We start from the raw sequence: 19738 nt of genomic DNA, 5'->3' as shown, positions 1-19738 counted from the left end.
CAACTGGGACCTTTATGCAGCTTCAGTCTAACTTCCAGAATAAAAGATTAAAATATGAGTTTAAAGCAGAATTTGAGTAGCATGTTGACAGGATGGGCCACATTTAAATTCCTACTGGTCTTAAATCCTCAAGCCAGGAATCATGAACTTGTAGGCACTGGGATGCCATTCTTTCATGGCCAAATTGTGAAGGAATGAAGTTCTTCAACTAATTAATAGTTACACTATTCCTTTCTTTGTAGAGGGAAAAAGCTAATGTATGACAGGAGGCATTCTTTAGAGCAGGGGTCCCCAACCTTGACAACTTTAAGACTTGTGATCTTCAATTGTCAAAATTCAGGCAGCAATACTGGCTGAGGAATTCTGGGAGTTGAACTCCACACATTCCAAATTTACTAAGGTTGGAGACCCCTGCTTTAGAGGGATATACCAAAAGTTACTTCAGAAAACTGAATCTAAGGGAATAGGAAATATAACAGTTCATGTTTTAGATTAGGACAGTAGAGATCCAGATTCAAGCTCACTCTTAATCCTGGAAATGCACTAGATGACTTTATGGTAGTAGTCATTTCTGGTCAAGCTATCAGTCAGTGTTGTTGTATAGGAACAATGGAGGAGGAGGAGGTGCAAGTATTTTGTCTTGAGCAACAACAACAGGAGAAGGAGGTTATTCCAATGCCATTCAGAATAGGAAAAAGCAAGAAATCAGAAATTAGTAAAGGATAAGGAGATTGCAGAATGAATTATTTAGGTTGGCCTTCAGTATAACAACTGAAAGGTATTACAGTACTTGTGACTGAGCTGATACTTTACCAAGAATGCACCAAAGCAAATAAAGGGTGACAGAGTATGCAAAAAACATCTGAAAGAGCTCCAGTATATTATTTTTGCTTGTCCTGCACCTGAAATCTCCCTGCATTTCATTTAAGTTCATGACCTCAAGTTGTACCATTGTGAGACAAAGAGAAAAACTTCCCTCTTTTGACATTTTCTATTCATGAATAATTTTCTATATTTTTATCATACTGCCCTTCATACATTTTAAGGCTAAGACACTAAATGATAGGCTTGTCTATGTACTATAGATATGTCATATGGAGAAAGTTAATTTCTCTTCATAGGGCTTAGTTTCTAATCCCCTGATCTTCTCATTGCCTTTTTCTGTGTTCCAATTTCTGTGAACCTGCTCTAAAGAATAGTGCCAAGAACTGAATAAAGTACTTGAGATAGGGGTTTGGCAAGAGAAAAATAATTACTTCATTACTTGGAAATTATAACTCTGTTGATGCAATCTAAAATTGCATTTGGCTTCTTTGCAAGCACATTTATTTATTTATTTATTTATTTATTTATTTATTTTTATTTGTCAATTGCTTACAAGAGAATAGATATAAGTAAAAACATAGTTATGAATACATGGATACATATAAGAAAATTTTTTAAAAAAATATAAAAGAAACAATAGGACAGGGACGGTAGGCATGTTGGTGCGCTTATGCACGCCCCCTACAGACCTCTTAGGAAAGGGGTGAGGTCAATAGTAGACAGTCTAAGGTTAAAGTTTTTGGGGTTTGGGGAAAAAACAACAGAGTCAGGTAGAGTATTCCAAACATTGACGACTCTGTTTCTGAAGTCGTATTTCCTGCAATCACACAACATCATCACACAACTGCTTGTGTTCCATTGCAGTCAATGCCTATTCCAAGATCTTTATCACACACAAAAAATTATAACTAAGCCAATACCTCCCATCCTATACCTGGCACTTATTTACTCTTTCCTAAGTGGAGACCACTTAGGAATATTTAAATGGTATAGCTGTCTCCCTTCAATTTCAGTCAGTTACTTTGATCCCATTTTTTCAACCTATCAAGATCATATTTCTTCCCAGTGTTTTATGGCAATTTTTAAAATGTGCATAAGAAAAAAAACAAATACAATTAAAAATATTTGTAAAAATCAGATTACATTTTAAAAATTAATCTGATCTCATGAAGCCATCAATTCCTAGTATAATCCAAGCAAGAATGATAAAATAACAGAATAACAGAGTTGGAAGGGAGCTTGGAGGTCTTCTAGTCTGACCCCCTGCTCAAGCAGGAAACCCTGTACCATTTCAAACAAATAGTTGTCCAATCTCTTCTTAAAAACATCCAGTTTTGGAGTAAAATAAATAAATAATTTTAAAACATTTATTTCTATCTTCTATCTGATTAGTCATCCCACCCAGTTTAATATCATGCATAGGACTCTACCTCTTCATTTAAATCATTAATGAAAACATTGACTCATTAATTAAATTACACTAATGAAAACATTGAGAAGTAAATACATGGAACTGATCTCAGTGGCACTCTATGTCAAGCCCGAAATTGACATAAGTGTAGCCATTTTAGGTAACCTTAGTATATATTCTTTTTCTTACTTTCTCTGTGGCAGTCATAGGGGGGAAAGGTTTTGAGCTTGCCACATTCCTAAGGTGGGAAGAGTGGAGATAAAGAGAGATATTTTAGCTTGGTGATCTTTCTTCCCGTGGGAAACGAGTTGGAGATTTATGACATCAAGCAACGTTGAATTACTTCTATTGGAGAATGTGACTTCTGGGGGGTGTTTCTAACTTGTAATATTGTGGGGTAGTTCCGGGTTGTGTCAGATCTGGAATTACCATGGACTTTGCCAATTTGATGCTTTCCTAAATAAAATAAATCTTTTTTGAAGATGGACTTTGTACTTTTCTTTTTAAATGGATTTCATCACTTGGAAACCTGACACTCTATTTGATACTTCTCTCCATTTTCAAAAGAAATTTTTATGAACACTCTCTAAGATTTTCAAGCTGGCTATATGTTCACTTAATTGTCATGCCATTCAGCTCACACGCATATTTCTGGAAGCAGATGTAATATGCCAAGACCATTTGCTGGTGGAGGGAAGTGGGGATGTATAATACATTCATAAATTGCTTGTGTGTTTCCCATTGCACCCGATTAGCTACAAAATAAAATACATTCATCTTTTCATCAAAATGTTATTTATTTTTATTTAATTTATTTAATAAATAAATGTGGTGAGTCTGTTAAAAAAAATAACACAATATAAAGCATGTGTATAATAAAGATAAAAATATTAATTAGCAGCTATAACTAAAAGATTGGGAGGGAAGGAGTAGAATGAGCAGGGGTGGGAGGTGGGATCAGTTATTAATCTATCAGCCACCTTCAGCATGGTGGTCCTCCATTGGAGTTGCAGGCCAACTGGCAGAGCCAGGTCTTTAAGCTCTTATGGCAGGGGTGTCAAACTCAAGGTCTGTGGGGGTGGAACCAGCCTGCGGAATGCTTAAATTTGGCCCATGGGGCTGGCCTGGAAATAGCAAAGGACTGGCTTATGAGGCCTCTGCAGCCAAAATGGGGCACGCATGGCCCCACATGGCCTGTTTTCAGCTGCACATTTTGGCTGTCAAAGTTCTGCAGGCCATCCATCCCACCCCCCCCCACCCCGCCGTTGGCCCATGGAGAAGAACTTCAATGCTTATCCAGCCCTCAAAGAAATCCAGTTTGACACCCCCGTCTTATGAGAAGGTAAGGAAAGTGGGAGTTGACCTCACTCTTGGGGGGAAGATATTCTGAAGGGCAGGAGTGATTGCAGAGAAGGTTCTTCTCTTGGATCCCTGCCAGCTGGGATTCTCTGGATTGGGGTCGCCAATCTTTTGGACCTCAGGGACCACCAAACTCATAATTTTAAATTCTATGGACCAGAGACTCTAGGAAAATCCCCCCAAAAAAGTCTGCAGGAAAATTCCCCACTCTGTTTTCCTACTGATCGATCATTCTTTATTTGGAATTGCAGGATACTGTCTCCAGCTTCGTTCTCGGAGGATGGGGGGAGAGAGAGACTTTTGGCTTCATGCAAGGAAAGCAGCAGAAGTAGCAGATATCTTTCTTTCTCTCCTCCAAATTCCACCAGAATGGCGCAGCCTCTTGGAGTAGGATGCCTTGTAGGGGCCCTAAGACTGGTAGCATTTGGGGGAGAGAAAGAAAGACTTTTGCTGCTTTCCTTGTGTGCAACCAAAAGCAGAAGCAGAAAGAAGCAGAAAGAAGCAGCCCAGTGGCCAGGCCAGGTGCGTGGGGTGAGTGGGGCAAGTTCCCCCACCCACCCTTTCCCCTCTCCCCTCAGTACCTCATGGTTGTTCACAATGCAAGCGACACAAGCCTTGTGTTCCCACGCAGCCTGGATTAATTGCTTGGGGGGTGTTTTGGGGGTGACATTTCTCTGCAGACCACCAAAATTTTCTCACGAGCAACAGTGTCCCCGGCCCACTGGTTGGCAACCACTGGTCTGGATGATGGGGCCCACAGCATTCCTCTTTTGCCAAGCATGGATATGATGAGCCAAATCCATTGGGATGAGATGGCTCCTCAAGTAACCTGGACCCATGTCATGAAGGACTTTAAAGGTGATAACCAACACCTTGAATTACATCCAGAAGCAAACTGGCAGCCAATGCAGCTGATGAAACAGGGGTGTGACATTGGCTACTCTAGGGGACCCAAAAGCTACCTGTGCCGCCGCACTCTGTAACCAATTTGTGACATGTATTTTTTTTATTGACTATTAAGTTTTATACTGTGCCCTGTTTGGCACTAAACTCTTGAATTGGGTCAAATTCTTTCTATTGTTTTATTCAGCACAATACCATTTGAGGAATTTGGCTTTCTTGTCATGGTTGCTCTGGCTGGCACAAAGCATAACTTGTTAAGTTCTTTTAAACAATGGAACAATGCAGTTTTCAGAGTCCAACAACTTACAGGCTAAGCTGAGCTGTGTCATCTAGTTCAAAAGGAACATATACCTGGGCTGTTTCAAATCCAGTGGCTTGTCAAGTACATTTGTTCTGCCTATTGTGGCTGTCATGCTTTTCTGCATCTCTATTACACAATTCAGCTTGGCCATCGGGAGTTATTGGGTGCATTTCTTTGGATAGCTGGTTGATAATGCCTCTTTCAGCAGGGAATCCTTTTACACATCACTGAAGAGCAGATCATGGTGTACTGTGAAAGTTACCAAATGTACTATCTTATAATGGTCAAACAGAGATATAAAAGAAACCAGTAATGATATCCACCAATCCATCAGAGTCATGACCTACAGCTACAAAGGGCATCCATCATGCCTGGTAAGGAAAACTGCATAAATACTAATGCATATATAGGAGTGCATGCATGCATGTGTGTGTGTGTGTGTGTGTGTGTATACAGATACACACACACACACACACATTATAGAACAATGTCTGACAAGACTTGATGTTCTGGGTTCCATTGATCAAATAATCCAAGAGTCTTCTCTCTCTCTCTCTCTCTCTCTCTCTCTCTCTCTCTCTCTTTCTTCCCCAGGCAGTGGATCAAGATTGTATATGAGTCTGTTCTAAGTACAATATACGAGATATGTGTGCCTGGCCCCAGGTGTCACGTAGGATATTTTTATGCTATTCCTTTTGTATTGTGATGTTTTTAACCCCTGTTAACTGCCCAGACTCACTTAATAAATGGGCTGGCATATATGTTGAACAAACGAAACAAACATAGGTAAAGTTTCATAGAAGAAGAATCACACCTGAAGGGCAAAATATATATTGTAGATAATAATATAAGCTGCACAAAGTATATGTGATACAAAAAAATACAGGCAATCTGTACAACAGAAGCAGTGACAACATGAAGCAATGTTTGCAAAGAATATCTACTGAGAAATCGGATGGAATGGAATAATATATGAATTCATAAAGCAGTAGAACAGACCAGAAGAAGCTTCTTGGAAGAGAAGTGAAATGTTTTCAAGGAAAAAAACAAAGTTCAATTGCCTTTTGATATTTGAGACAGGCTTAAATTGTCCTACTTCAAGCACATTATGCAAAGATATAGTTCTCTGGAAAAGTCTTTCATGCTGGGGAAGGTGGATGGAAAAAGAAGCAAGGTAGATGGATTCTATTATAACTCTGATGTGGCACTATTGGAAGATGTAAAGAATCAGACTGGGCACAGATGGTCCTGAAGAAAATGTACATGGGTGCTAAGATCATTGACTTGATGGCACCTAATCAAATTAAATCAAATTATTAATATAGTTTTAATATTAATGTTGCTGTTGTCAATATTATGTTTTTTATTAGCTGGTGTCAGCCTCTCAAGTCTTTGGAGTAGAGCAGAACATCAATGACAGTAAAACGCTAAAACTAACCAAAGAAATGACTTAAAGAAAAACCATCCAAAAAAAAAAAGTCCTGTAGGTTTCCTTCTACAAATTTTATATCAGCAGTCTTCAACCTTTCCAACTTGGTGGACTGGTGTGTGTGTGCTGGGGGAGAGGAGATGGTTCTGTAAAAATGGTAAATGTGTGTGTGAGAGCATGTGCCACCTGCCATTCACACAAATGGATCTGTGTGTGTGCCTGTGCGTATGTGTGTGCATGCTTCCCCCACAGCTTGCATGGCCCCATTCCAAATGGGTCAAGACCCAGTAATGGGTCACGGGCTGGGGGATGGGATACCTATTCTATAGGACATCATGGCACTAATATCAAGTAACATTTGACAAACACTAAAGTACCAGATTTGGATATATTGGCTCCTAGTAATTTTCAGAGGTATTTAAGACATGGGACAGCTGGCCTCCTTCTACATTATGGACAGGTGTCTAAATGTTCCCAAATCATCTACTTTAATGGATCCAAAAACTTTCCTATGCTTATGTATTTTAAATATTTTTTTTTAAATCCCTGCACTTTTTCATCTTAGGCATCAGAAGCTAATTCCCTGGAGATCTGATTCATCATAATGGTAATCACAGGTTATCATTTTTGCTCATACCAATTAAAATGTTCCTTGGTTGTCTCTTTTGGTCTCAGACAGCTCAGAGCAAGGCTTTGCAGATTTCAGCGAGACACAAGTTTAATGTGCACTCCGTGAAACTAGTGGATCTACATTAAAATGTAAGAAAATTGGTATAGCACTTAGAATTCAGAGAGCTTGCTTTATTGGATCCTGGTGGACCTAGAGTTTAGAAATGTAGACCAAAGTCTGATTCAGCTACAGAGCTGCACAGAGCTGGATCATTTTTAAAAAAACATACAGTCAGTTTTCATTGGTTTTTAGCAGTTCCTGAAGGCACTTCACAACTTTAATGATTGTCGGATTAAAAAAGTACAGTGCTATCTGCCACTTTTAATAGGCAGCTCATTTGAAAGAACAAGTTCCAATTTAGATACCAATTCAGGCTAAAGATAGAGTTTGAATTAAAATTCATTCTTAACCCTGGGAATGCTTGCAACATTAGCAGAAATAGGAATTTCCTTTCTCAACTACCATAAGTGCAGGGGGTGATGTAAGGGGGACAAACCATGAAATAAGCATTGAAATGGCATAATGCAACTATGTCCCTTTGTTATATGTCATGACACTACATGTAGACGCATAGAAAAGTGACACTCATTTTATCATTTGGACAAAACTGTTGGATACTGTGGAGCCTTGCCTGCTATTTTTATGATTACAGCAGGTCAAACTCTCTGTTTGCAACATTTGTGCACAGTTCTGTGTGTTGGATTCCAGTGTACATTTTCTCCCAAATAACTATAGGTAATAATAAAGTATTATTTTGTTGTACCTAATAGGGTTTAAGATGAGGCATGAGTTATTAATTAAATATTACATTAGGATGGATAGAATAGGAAATATGATACTGAAGCTATTTCAGGTATCCAGAATGAAAAACTGAATTATATTGTTTCCTGTATCATTCAGAAAGATGTGAAAAACAAGCAAGCTTTGATGTAAAATGTGCTTACTTGTTTATTTGATTTTTATTCTGCCTTTATCAATTTATATGTAACTCAAGGCAACAAACGTATCTGATACTCCTTCCTTTTCTTATTTTCCCCACCACAACAACAATTGTCTGAATGCCTTGCCATGCATGCTAAATTGATGTGGGAAATTTCAATATCATTTTTCTTGTTTGAAGATGCAGTAGATTTCTTTCTAATATAGATAGAATATATACTTTTTGCTTCATATAATAATTAAAGATTAAAAAACTGTGTTTCCAAAAGAAAAGTTTAACATATTTGATATCTGGTGAGTTGAATGGCTTAGTAAAAAAAATAAATAATACACATATCTTGGCTTCTCTTCAGATTGTATAAATCTGTATTGTATAAAAAGAATTTCGCAAAGGAGTTTTTGAATATATAATAGAATAATTGTGCACAATGCTATTTAAAAGCATTAAGATGATGAAGTTGATAAAGCAGATCCTCCCATGCAGTATCAAATTTGAGAAAAGGCAAGATAAGAAGTCATATTCTGGGAGAATTGCATAAAGTTTTATACTTGTATTCTAATGTTTAGAAATATGTTTGAGATGTTGGAATAATTGGCTTGGTGACCCAACAATTTTAGCCTGGGGGCTTTGTAGCATGGAGCCCCTGGATCGTAAAGATTTCAACCTGATGGGCCTGTAATCATGACCAAATATTTGATATAGCTCAGAAAATATTGGCCGGTGGCTTGCAAATATCTAAAGAAAGACATTTCAGTCATAGCATCTGCCCCCTGGAAACATTCCCCCTCTGGCTTTGCTAGATTTTTGTAAGGCCCTAAAGACCTGGTCTTGAGTTTGAGCCTCGAGTCATATGTGTGTCTGAAGGGACCCATCTCTTCAAGTGTTGTGATTGGGGTAAGAGGCAGGGGTGGGATTCAACCGGCATTACTACCAGTTCGGTATTTGTGTTTTGCGCTGCACGCATGTGTACTACACCATTAGCTGAGCCACCGGGACAGCTGATAAGTGCTGCATGTGGGTGCGCAGCATTTCAAAAAGCACTTTTTTACTGCTTTTCAACCTCAGCTGTGCCGCACAAAGCAGCTGAGGTTGAAAAAGCAGGAAATAAAGGTCAGGTAAAAGCCCGGGCAGGCAGGTGGGCCAAGCAGCAGCAGACACAGAACCGGTTCTGTGTCTGCTGCTCTTCAGAGCTACCGGTTCTATAGAGCTGAGCAGAACTGGTAACATCCCATCCCTGGTAAGAAGCCAAGATTGGCCCAAGGTTATTTAGAACAGAGATTAACCTTATATGATCATCTATGATAAATCATTATCTGTTAAAATAAACCCAGGAAGGAAATAATAAGAACTTATTTTGTGTAAACTATGCAAAGATTTCTTGAGTCCTCTGGAGAAGTTTCTAATTCTGGGAAAGATGAATGGAAAGGGAAGAAGAGGAGCAGCAAAATGAATGGACGCAGTTACAGTGGCAATGGGGTTCACCCATTTCATAGTGGAGAAAATGTATCTATGTGGTCACTAAGAGTCAACACTGATTTGATGGCTAATTGTCATCATTGTCATCATCATCATCATCATCATCATCATTGTAATCATCACCACCACCATCATCATTATCCTAATAGAGTGATCCCCAACCTTTTTTACACCGCGGCCCGGTATCAGCATCAGCTGGGCGCCGCGACCGTCCCGGCATCAGCTGGGCGCCGCCATCTTTTTGATGAAAAGTGCTTCCGGTGACCTCACGGAAGCACTTTCATCAAAAAGATAAGCGGCGCGCTGCTCGTGAGCTTTTCCGGTAGAAATGGCTTTCTACCCGGAAAAGCTCACCGAAGCGCTGGCGCCGCCATCTTTTTGATGAAAACGGGCTTCGGTGAGCTTTCTACCGGAAAAGCTCACCGGGCGCTGGCGCCGCCATCTTTTTGATGAAAACGTGCTTCCGGTGAGCTTTCTACCCGGAAAAGCTCACCGGAAGCACTTTTTCATCAAAAAAGATGGCGGCGCCCAGCAAGCCAGCGGCCCGGTAGGACTTGTTCCGCGGACCGGTACCGGTCCGCAGACCGGTGGTTGGGGACCCCTGTCCTAATACCAGGGGTGGGATTTAAAATTTTTAACAATCGGTTCTGTGGCTTAGGTGGTGGGTGTGGCTTGGTGGTCATGTGACTGGGTGGGCATGGCTTGGTGGTCATGTTATTGGATGGGCATGGCCAACTCAATATCACTCACATCGAGGCATGCATCTCCTCGCCTGGCCTCTCATGACTGTGGGGATGCTACAACAGTCGTAAGTGTGAAAAACGGTCATAAGTCACTTTTTTCGGTGCCATTGTAACTTGAATGGTCACACCACACAAGCAAAGTACCAGCAAAGGAGGGGAAAAAAACTCCAGAGAAGTTCCAGAGACAGGAAGTCTAGTCCTGCCAAGAATGTAATAAGGGTTAATAGAGAGGCAGTTTCTGTAAGCAACACCAGAATGTTTCCTTCCTGTCTTCCTGACAGGATTAGGCCAGTAATTTTTTCTAACAACCGGTTCTCCGAACTGCTTAGAATGTTAACAACCGGTTCTAGCGAATAGGTGCGAACCTGTAGAATCCCACCCCTGCCTAATACCAATTTATTAAATTTACATGCCTGACTTTTTAAAACAAAGAAATAATGCAACTCTTCCACTCTCCAAGAAAACATAAAACAATATCACCATGTGTTAATATGTCACTCTGAAGAAACACTACAGATTTTCAATAAGAAGAAGACATTTTAAGCAAATGACAAATTAGAAGCAACCATCCCTCCAAAATTCTCTCCATCTTCATTGTGTTATCCAGTAGATAAGGAGGAAGTACCTGAAACTGCAGTGCAATGGACAGATTTTTAAAAAATGAATCATTCAATAGGGAACTGTTTGACATACCTAGAGTTTTGGAGTGTTGTATAACACATGAGGCCTCCTTTTTACAGAGAAAAAAATGTAGCCTAATGGGCTAAAAGGAAAAAAATGCTTTCAACTGAAACATTCTCACCCCCTCTCTCTCTCACACACACACAGAGAGAGAGACAGAGAAAGACAGAGACACACACACACACAGAGAGACAGAGACAGAGACAGAGGATGTTGGAGAGGGTTTGCAAGAGTGATAGAATCAAAATCACATGGAAATATTATTACACTTTATAATGCCTGAGTAAGACCACACTTGGAATACTGCATCCAGTTTTGGTTACCATAATGTAAAAGATGTTGAGACTTCAGAAAGAGTACAGACAAAAGCAACAAATATGATTAGGGGACGAGAGGCTAAAACAAATGAAGAAAGGTTGGAGAAATTGGATATGTCTAGTTTAAAGAAAAAAGTACGAGGACTGACATGATAGAAGTGTTCCAAAACCTAAGGGGCTACCACAAAGAAGAGGAGGAACCCAAAGCACTGGAAGGCAGGACAAGAAACATTGGATGGAAACTAATGAAGGAGAGAACCAACCTAGAACTAAGGAGAAATTTCCCGACAGTTAGAACAATTAATCAGTGGAATGATTTGCCTCCAGAAATTGTGGATCCTCCAACACTGAAGGTTTTTTAAGAAGAAATTGGACAACCATTTGTCTGAAATGGTATAGGGTTTCCTGCTTGAGCAGGAGGTTGGACTTCCTTTTTTAGACAATATATCATGCAATCTGAATAATCACTGCAGATTTCTTTTGGGAGAGTACTTGTGAAGTTTAATAATGTTGCAACCCTTGTGAAAGAAACCACAAATATTTGCTTCTTTACTGTATTCCCTGTTGATGGTGCAGTGACTCTCAGTTAAGGCTTGGTTGTTATAAAGTTTATGAAGTTTGATTATAGTCAGCATAAATCAGGGGTGGGATTCTACAGGTTCACATCTATTTGCTAGAATCGGTTGTTAACATTCTAAGCAGTTTGGAGAACCGGTTGTTAGAAGAAATTACTGGCCTAATCCTGTAAAGAAGGCAGGAAGGAAATATTCTGGTGTTGCTTACAGAAACTGCCTCTCTGTTAACCCTTATTACATTCTTGGCAGGACTAGACTTCCTGTCTCTGGAACTTCTCAGGAGTTTTTTTTCCTCCTTTGCTGGTACTTTGCTTGTGTGGTGTGACCATTCAAGTTACAATGGCACCGAAAAAAGTGACTTATGACCGTTTTTCACACTTACACCTGTTGCAGCATCCCCACAGTCACAAGAGGCCAGGCAAGGGGAAGCATGCCTCGATGTGAGTGACATTGAGTTGGCCATGCCCAGCCAGTCACATGACCACCAAGCCACACCCATCAACTAAGCCATGCCCACAAAACTGGTTGTTAAAAAATTTGAATCCCACCCCTGGCATAAAGTGGTGGTTCCATGAACTGGGGGTGAAATTATTCATTTTTTTTTTGTCCACTGATCCTAGTCTAGACAAGACACAAGCAAGGCCTGGCCTAGGATATCTCATGTCTAGGAGAAACATTGCATGCAAGACAATTCCAACATCAAGAGGCAGAGGTAATTCTGCTATGCAGTCTTTCTCAACCACGGCAATTTTAAGATGGATGGACTTCAGGAATTCTGGGAGCTGAAGTCCATGCAGCTTGCCAAGGTTGAGAAACACTGCTACTATGAATTACTTTGTGGTTGGATTTGGGTCTGTCACAAGATGAATTCCAGCTACAAGTGATAGAACTGGAGGCCTACAGTTAAGCACAAGGGAACATGAGGTTGTGTAAACTTGAAAAAAAACCTCTGGAACCTTTCCAGAGAAACCTCTTTGGCTTCTCAGCTATTTGAGGCTCCATAGAAACCAAGAAGCTTCTGTGCCAAGAACCAGGCACTGCTGTGTACGTATTAAGCTTTCCAAATCTTAACAAGCTGAAAGAAGCCTTCAACTATTTCCTACATATTTAAAAGAAATGCAACCTCCCTCCCTCCTTCACCTTGTGATTTTCCATAATTAAACATTCAAGAAATGAGTAATGCTGCTTTATTCTATATTTTATAGAGTTTAATAACACCTGTACCTTTCACATCTATCTTTCTTCAGAGCGTTGGCTTGGGGAAAAAAAGCATATCATAAATAATTAAGTAAATAAATACTGCATATGTATTAGTTGCAGCAAGGGTTGCAGTGGCTCAGTGGCTAAGATGCTGAGCTTGTCAATCAGAAAGATTGGAAGTTTGGAGGTTCGAATCCCTACTACCTTACAACGGAGTGAGCTTCCATTACTTGTCCCAGATGACCCGTAATCTCTCAAAATAACCCCAAACCCAAAACATATATTAAAGTCTGGTAAAGCCTTCAACTTAACTTCACTGTTTTATTAGGCACAGTTTAAAGTCACAAAAGTAAATAATGAGGCAAACAGAAAACCAAAACAAACTGCATTGATGAGAGTTCTGAAGCAAGCCGAGATAACTAATTATAAACTCCAGGAAAATAACCAAGGAGAGTCCATGGGAAGAACGCCAGCCAGCAAAGATAAACCTCTTTCAAAGTAAACACTAAACGTTGACTCCAGCAATTCTAACTGCATAGTTACAAACTTATATACATAGCTCCCAGCTGCAAGCCACGAGGAGGATCATGGTAATTTCCTCTTGAGTAGACCTCGCTTTTCCCTGATCCTCTCCTCCCTGCGTGACCTAAAATGGATAGGGGATGGGCCTGGATCCTCCTCTGACTGCTCAGCCAGCCTCTGCCCTTCCTCAGCCTCCTCCACCACCTCTGGAGCCACACTCCCACTCCCTGTTGGCTGTTTCTCCTCTTCCTCAGAGTCAGACTCCACCAGGGGCATGACACAGCTTCTGCCAATCTAGCACTTCGAAACCATGTAAAAATGCAAGTAGAAAAATAGGGACCACTTTGGTGGGAAGGTAACAGCATTCTGTACGTCTTCAGTGTTTAGCCATGCCAGCCACATGACCATGGAGACTTCTTTGGACAGCGCTGGCTCTTTGGCTTTGTTATGGAGATGAGCACTACCCCCTAGAGCTGAAAACAACGAGTACGTATGTGTGAGGGGAACCTTTATCTTTACTTATTAGTTGCAGCGTGTTGATGAGGTCAAAGTTGGGGACATACTGGGTCTGTTTGTACTCTGAAATTAGATGGAATTGTAATTAACAGTTGCACAAATTTCTGTGTTTTGTATGCCATGTTGTTACAAAAAATGCAATAAATGGGTTTCCATTGTATTAAATGAAGCACTTACATTTTCTGTTCTAGAGTTATGATAAATGTTGTGCAAAAGGAAATGCTTTGCTTGACTTACAAGACATTATGATTCAAAACTGATAATCCTCCAATTGTTACTCCACTTTGTCCTCCTCCTAGTAGGGAGAATTGAATTTTACAATTGCCAACTTTTTGGTTCTTACAATGAACTGGAATGCAGCACTATAATCCTGTGTATTAGTTATGCACTTTTTCCCATTACTGATCCTGATTAAAGTCACTTGAATAAGAGTTGTGCTGTTAGTAGTTGTAATATTATTAATATTATTTTATTTTATATTTACTTTTTTTTTTAGCAATCAAGAATGCTAAATGTTCTGCCTGAAGTCAGAGTTCATTTCCCTGTGCAAAGAATATAAGCTTCACCCATAAATTGTAACCTGGATGTTTTAATGAATTGTTTACCTGTGCTAATATGATAAAATATTCAAGTGATATCATTTATTTATTTGATTCAATTTCTATCAGCACTGATCTAAAACAAATGATTCTGGTCAGAGAACAATTATAAAATCAAACATTTATTTATTTGTATCCCTCCTACTATTTTTGCTTAAGATGGCAAACATATCCATCACACCTCCCTCCTATTCTCATGACAACAACCCTATGAGGTGAGTTAGGTTGAGAGAGAGTGACTGGCCCAAAGTCACCCAGCTGGCTTTCATGGTTAAGGTAGGACTAGAAATCAGAGTCTCCCATTTTTTTAGGTTGGCCATTAGGCCAAACTGGCTCTCTCAATTAAAACCAGGTATAATTATATAATATAAAAGAAAAATTATAACCATAAATATCAATTAGTTTGAATTGATTACATCTCTCAGGAGAGAAATCCATTATGATCAGGTCCATTATAAAGTATCCCTTTTGGAAATATGAACATTGAAAATATTTGCTTTTCAATAAAGAAACTAAGGCAGAAAGTGACATTTTAAGAGAAAAGAATGGTTTTCTTGACCTGCTATTATCCATGCCATTTCTCTCATTGGACAGTTTCCCTGGGCAACATATACCTAACTGTACTTTCAAGTCCATTTTTGCAAAGCTAAAGAATACACACTTTGAAACAGAAGGCTGGATAAAGCAAAGCATGCATATGCATGTGTTTAAAGGCTAAATGATGCAACTATCACAATATTCTGCAGCAATTTGATGGGGCTTTTGAATTATGAGGTATGCCCCTCTGCTGCTGATCTTTCTTTCTGCCAATAATATGCAACACAGTGTTCTACGTATATTTATGACTACAATTTCCATCAGCATGGCCAATAGCAAAGGGTTATGAAAGTTCTGTCATCCAAAAATTGAGGGAAAAGAATCACAAGGTTGTCTAATTTTATGCTAAACCCACAGTGCATAACCAATGGCTTGTGGGCCATATGCAGTTTCAAGCTTTGATGATGTCACCTAGTAAGGTAATGAAATATCAGTGACCCCAAAAGCAAGTTAAGAGACTTCCAACATGACAATTATGAGCTACATGTACCCACCGTAATTGCATGAAGGGTCTTGTTTATTTTTTCATCTTATAAACTGCCCATATTACCTGGAGGTGATTCCAGGTGACCTACAATCTCCTACAATCATTAAGACCAATAAAAAATAACATTCAGTTAGCTTAAAACTGACAAAGATGAAAAAGAAGGGAGCAAGATACATATAGAGTGAGGCGGTGTCTTATCTAGTCCATTTACAATGATGCACTCCCTTTAGGGCTCCAGGCCACTTGGCAAAGCCAGGTCTTCAGGTCCTTTCAGAAGACCAAAAGGGTGGGGGCAAATATCTCCTTGTTGGGATTTGTCCCCACCCTTTGTTGAAGAAAAGGCTCTTCTCTTGGGCCCAAGAACTGTCTCCCATCTTATTCAAAATGAAACCCGGTTCTTGGCAGGCTGCTGACCAGCTTTGGTCTGCAGCTCAGGTGTTGGGAACCCCTAATCTAGATGGATAATGAAGCATCAATAAGGAAACAATCAAGTTAGAGAACACCAAGGACTCCACATGTATGTATCTCCTTTCATGCTAATTGTTTTAGGGAATACATTGATTCAAGCACTCTCAACTCTGCCTTGCAATAGCTAATTCTACAGCATTCTGTTTATCCCACTCTTCTATTTAAATGATAACCTAAAACAGCTTACAGTATAAAAGCAATAGACTGTAACAACTGTAACATAGGGCATCATTTAAGGAGAGCCTGGCCTGGAAGGCATGAATAGGTGACCAGTTCTTTAGAGATAAGAATATGGATTCTATAAGGGAAAACATGCTTACAGTCTGCAAAGGGCAAATGTTTCGTATAAATGATTGTGTGAGACTGGTTAACTTTTAAAGGAAAGAAATATAGTAAAAGTTTTAAAATGAATTGCTACAAACTAGGTAGATAAATAGAAAAATGGAGCTGCAATAAATATTTCTTCCTTCCTATCAGTTTCTGGCTTTATTTTTTTTCACCCCTCTCTGTGCCATTGATTATCATAGCTGTTGCTGTTCTACTATTTCTTTCCTGCCCAGCAGTGCCCAGCATTACTTTTGGCTACAGTTTCTACCTGCAGCCTAAATCAGTCACACAAATGATAGAAACCCATCAGTGAAAAAGATGACCATAGACACCTATGATTGATGTTGTAAGTTGCAACTGAAGGCAGTAAATGAGGGAAATAGAAACATACATAAAGATATTTTTGCAACAAGAACTGAATCCCATTAAGGAAGAATTGGACCAAGTGTGCCAAAAAATGTTGACTCCTTTCTAAAGGAAAGTCCTTAATGATAAAGTGAAGACCAAATATGGTTTTTGAGTATTTTGTTAATAAGAATAGAATAGAATGAAATGGAATGGAATGGAATAGAATAGAATAGAATAGAATAGAATAGAATAGAATAGAATAAACAGAGTTCAAAGGGAACTTGGAGTCTTCTAGTCCAACCCCCTGCTTAGGCAGGAAACCCTATACCACATACAGATAATACAGTATTATTAAAATGTATTATTAATTTATAATACCATAATACAGATAATCCTTGACTTACAACCACAACTGAGATCATAATTTCCAAATGTTTCATATAAATAATTGTAAAAAATTGGAAACAGCAAAAAATGATAATTGGAGAAACTGGATTTGCTTAACAGCCACGTGAGTTGCTTAATGATTCACTTTATGACCATTGTAAAAATGGCTGTAAAATCAACTTATGACAGCAATGATTTACAATGGGAATTCTCTCCAATTGAAGTAAATTGAGGGCTATCCATATACAGAATCCAGGAATGATATGTGGGGAATATTAGGGAATAATTTTGCAAAGCTCTAACTGCTACTGTAAATGTTTTCTAACACATATTAGTGGTTCTTGATACTCTCTTCCAATATTCGCCCATGTGACAGACAATCTAATTGACCTCCTTAAGGATTATTAACATTTGATGAGATTCAATCTGTCTTTTTTTATTAAAATTCTGGTGTGCTCCTCAAACCACACAAAATTTAATAAATCCATATGGCGCTTAATAGATAAGCCAAAGATTTATATATGTAATAAAACATTAATTGAGTCTTCATAGTTTTTACTGAATTTGTTTTCAATAGATTCCTTATCACCTTAAAGGCATCATATTTACCATATTATTTCTGCTGGTAGCCACACTATGTCTTTAACTCTCTTTGAAAGGTTCCTACTTATCATTTTATATTCACCAGCAAGACAAGATGATACTCTTAGTTGGGTCTTGGAATTATTAAGAATTACGAAGGGAGAATAATAAGTGATTGACTTCCATGCTGGCTGTCATCTTCATCCACATTAAAAGTCTGGCTTTATATTAATAGCTATAGTCATGCCATTCCTACCCTGTTGTAAAGAAACAATGTTTTAGACCCTGCCAATTACATGCCCAGGAACGTGCTTAATAGCTGTATGCTAAATAACTCTATTCAAAATTATTGGAATGAATGAGTTTGTGGGAAAAAAAATATCCATCTGGTTCAGTTCCAAGATGGGAAAAGGGCACTGGAAACAAAATGGAGGCTGGAGGCTCATTGAGAAGAAGGCCCATTTATCTGGGCAGCTGATCACATGAAGTTGAGGGGGGTTATACTTTCTTTGGACTTTGTATTTAAGCTTCCTGTTCCTGTGCAGGAACAGGTATTCTATTGGTTGTTGTCAGATTACATAGGGGCTATGTAGGGTCATAGCTGGCTCTATAGGCAAAATAAGAAATGCAAATCCTAGGTGTTTGTCTTAGCTAATTTGTCAATCTTTTGTTTGTTGCTTATCTGAGCTTCCAGGTAAAGTTTGGACTGCTCTTGGATGGTGCAAAAAAGGGGCTTATGCAGAGATGGTATTCAGCAGGTTCTGACCAGTTCTGGAGAACCGATAGCAGAAATTTTGAGTAGTTCAGAGAACCGGCAAATAACACCTCTGACTGGCCCTGCCCCCATCTATTCTCTGCCTCCCAAGTCCCAGCTGATCGGCTGGGTCTTCTTTTGTTGCCCTGCATAGGAGAACAGAGCTGGAAACCAGGTTAGTGGGCTGAGGAGGGAATGGAGATTTTGCAGTATCCTTCCCCTGCCATGCCCACCAAGCCATGCCCACCAAGCCACACCCACAGAACCGGTATAAAAAAATTTGAATCCTACCACTGGGCTTATGTTCTGAAAGGGTGTTGGGCTATTCCTATTGTGGCTTAATGGCTTTCATCCTGTTTTGGATCTTGAGTTAGGCTGCTTCTAATCCTACCATTCTCCCTTTGTTTCAAAATATCTTGTCTTGAATGAATTACCAAATCTGCATTTCTAAAAGCTGCCTCCTCAGTCCCTGTTTGGGGGCAGGGAGACTGGTGCTGGATTTCTACCTCTCTTAAGGTTTTTTTTTTTAATTTCTCCTTTAGGGGAAATATTATTTGTAATATTCCCCACATATTTAATTCTTTAGAGAGTGGGGTGGGGAGTTGCTGACAGGCAGTTTTCATTGATTAGCTGTCTACCACCATCTGGTTCTTCCCCTTTCACCTTAGAAAAAACCTTCCCAACTCAGAGACTCCCTTTTTGCTTATTTTTGTTTGTTAGAAATTGTTTCTAACACCACACAGAGCAAACAAAGAGTACAGTCACCATGTGCCTTACTGCTCAACTATATAATTGTAGCAGGAAACAGGAAACTCTCTTAGAACATAAAGAAACTATACATTATATCTATAGATGTACACTAAACACTGCCATCTACTGGCTGAATAATTCTGTAGTTGTTGCAATACAAAATACATTCTAACAATGAATTGCAACATTGTTAATTTTAAATCTGCCTCTGATTTAATACCACAGGAGATTCCTCCACAGAAAAAATGTTGCTTGTTCTCATTCAGTTTCTCCATTTCAAAACCACTCTGAGATATGCTTGCCATGGGAGATCTCTCTGGAACAGTCAGTACCCAGAGAGAATGAAGGTGGAATGTATTCTCGCTCTTCTACTTTTCAACACGATCCATGACCCAATAATCCAATCCCCTTGTCCCCCAATTAATTACCACTACTATTATCATCATCACCAACATCGTCAAGTGGTTCTAGCTCTTTTACATGCAGATAATGCTGTCATCATCTCTGTCTCCCAGGTAGAATGACAAGGACGTTGAAGGCTTTGGTTTCGTTCTGCTCTGAGGAAAAATTA

Source organism: Notechis scutatus, chromosome 1, assembly GCF_049901735.1.
Source record: "Notechis scutatus isolate UNSWTSFEM ecotype Mainland chromosome 1, rNotScu1.2, whole genome shotgun sequence".
In the NCBI taxonomy this organism is placed as follows: Eukaryota; Metazoa; Chordata; class Lepidosauria; order Squamata; family Elapidae; genus Notechis; species Notechis scutatus.
The sequence above is the reverse complement of the archived record's forward strand: the minus strand, read 5'-3'. Positions refer to the sequence as shown.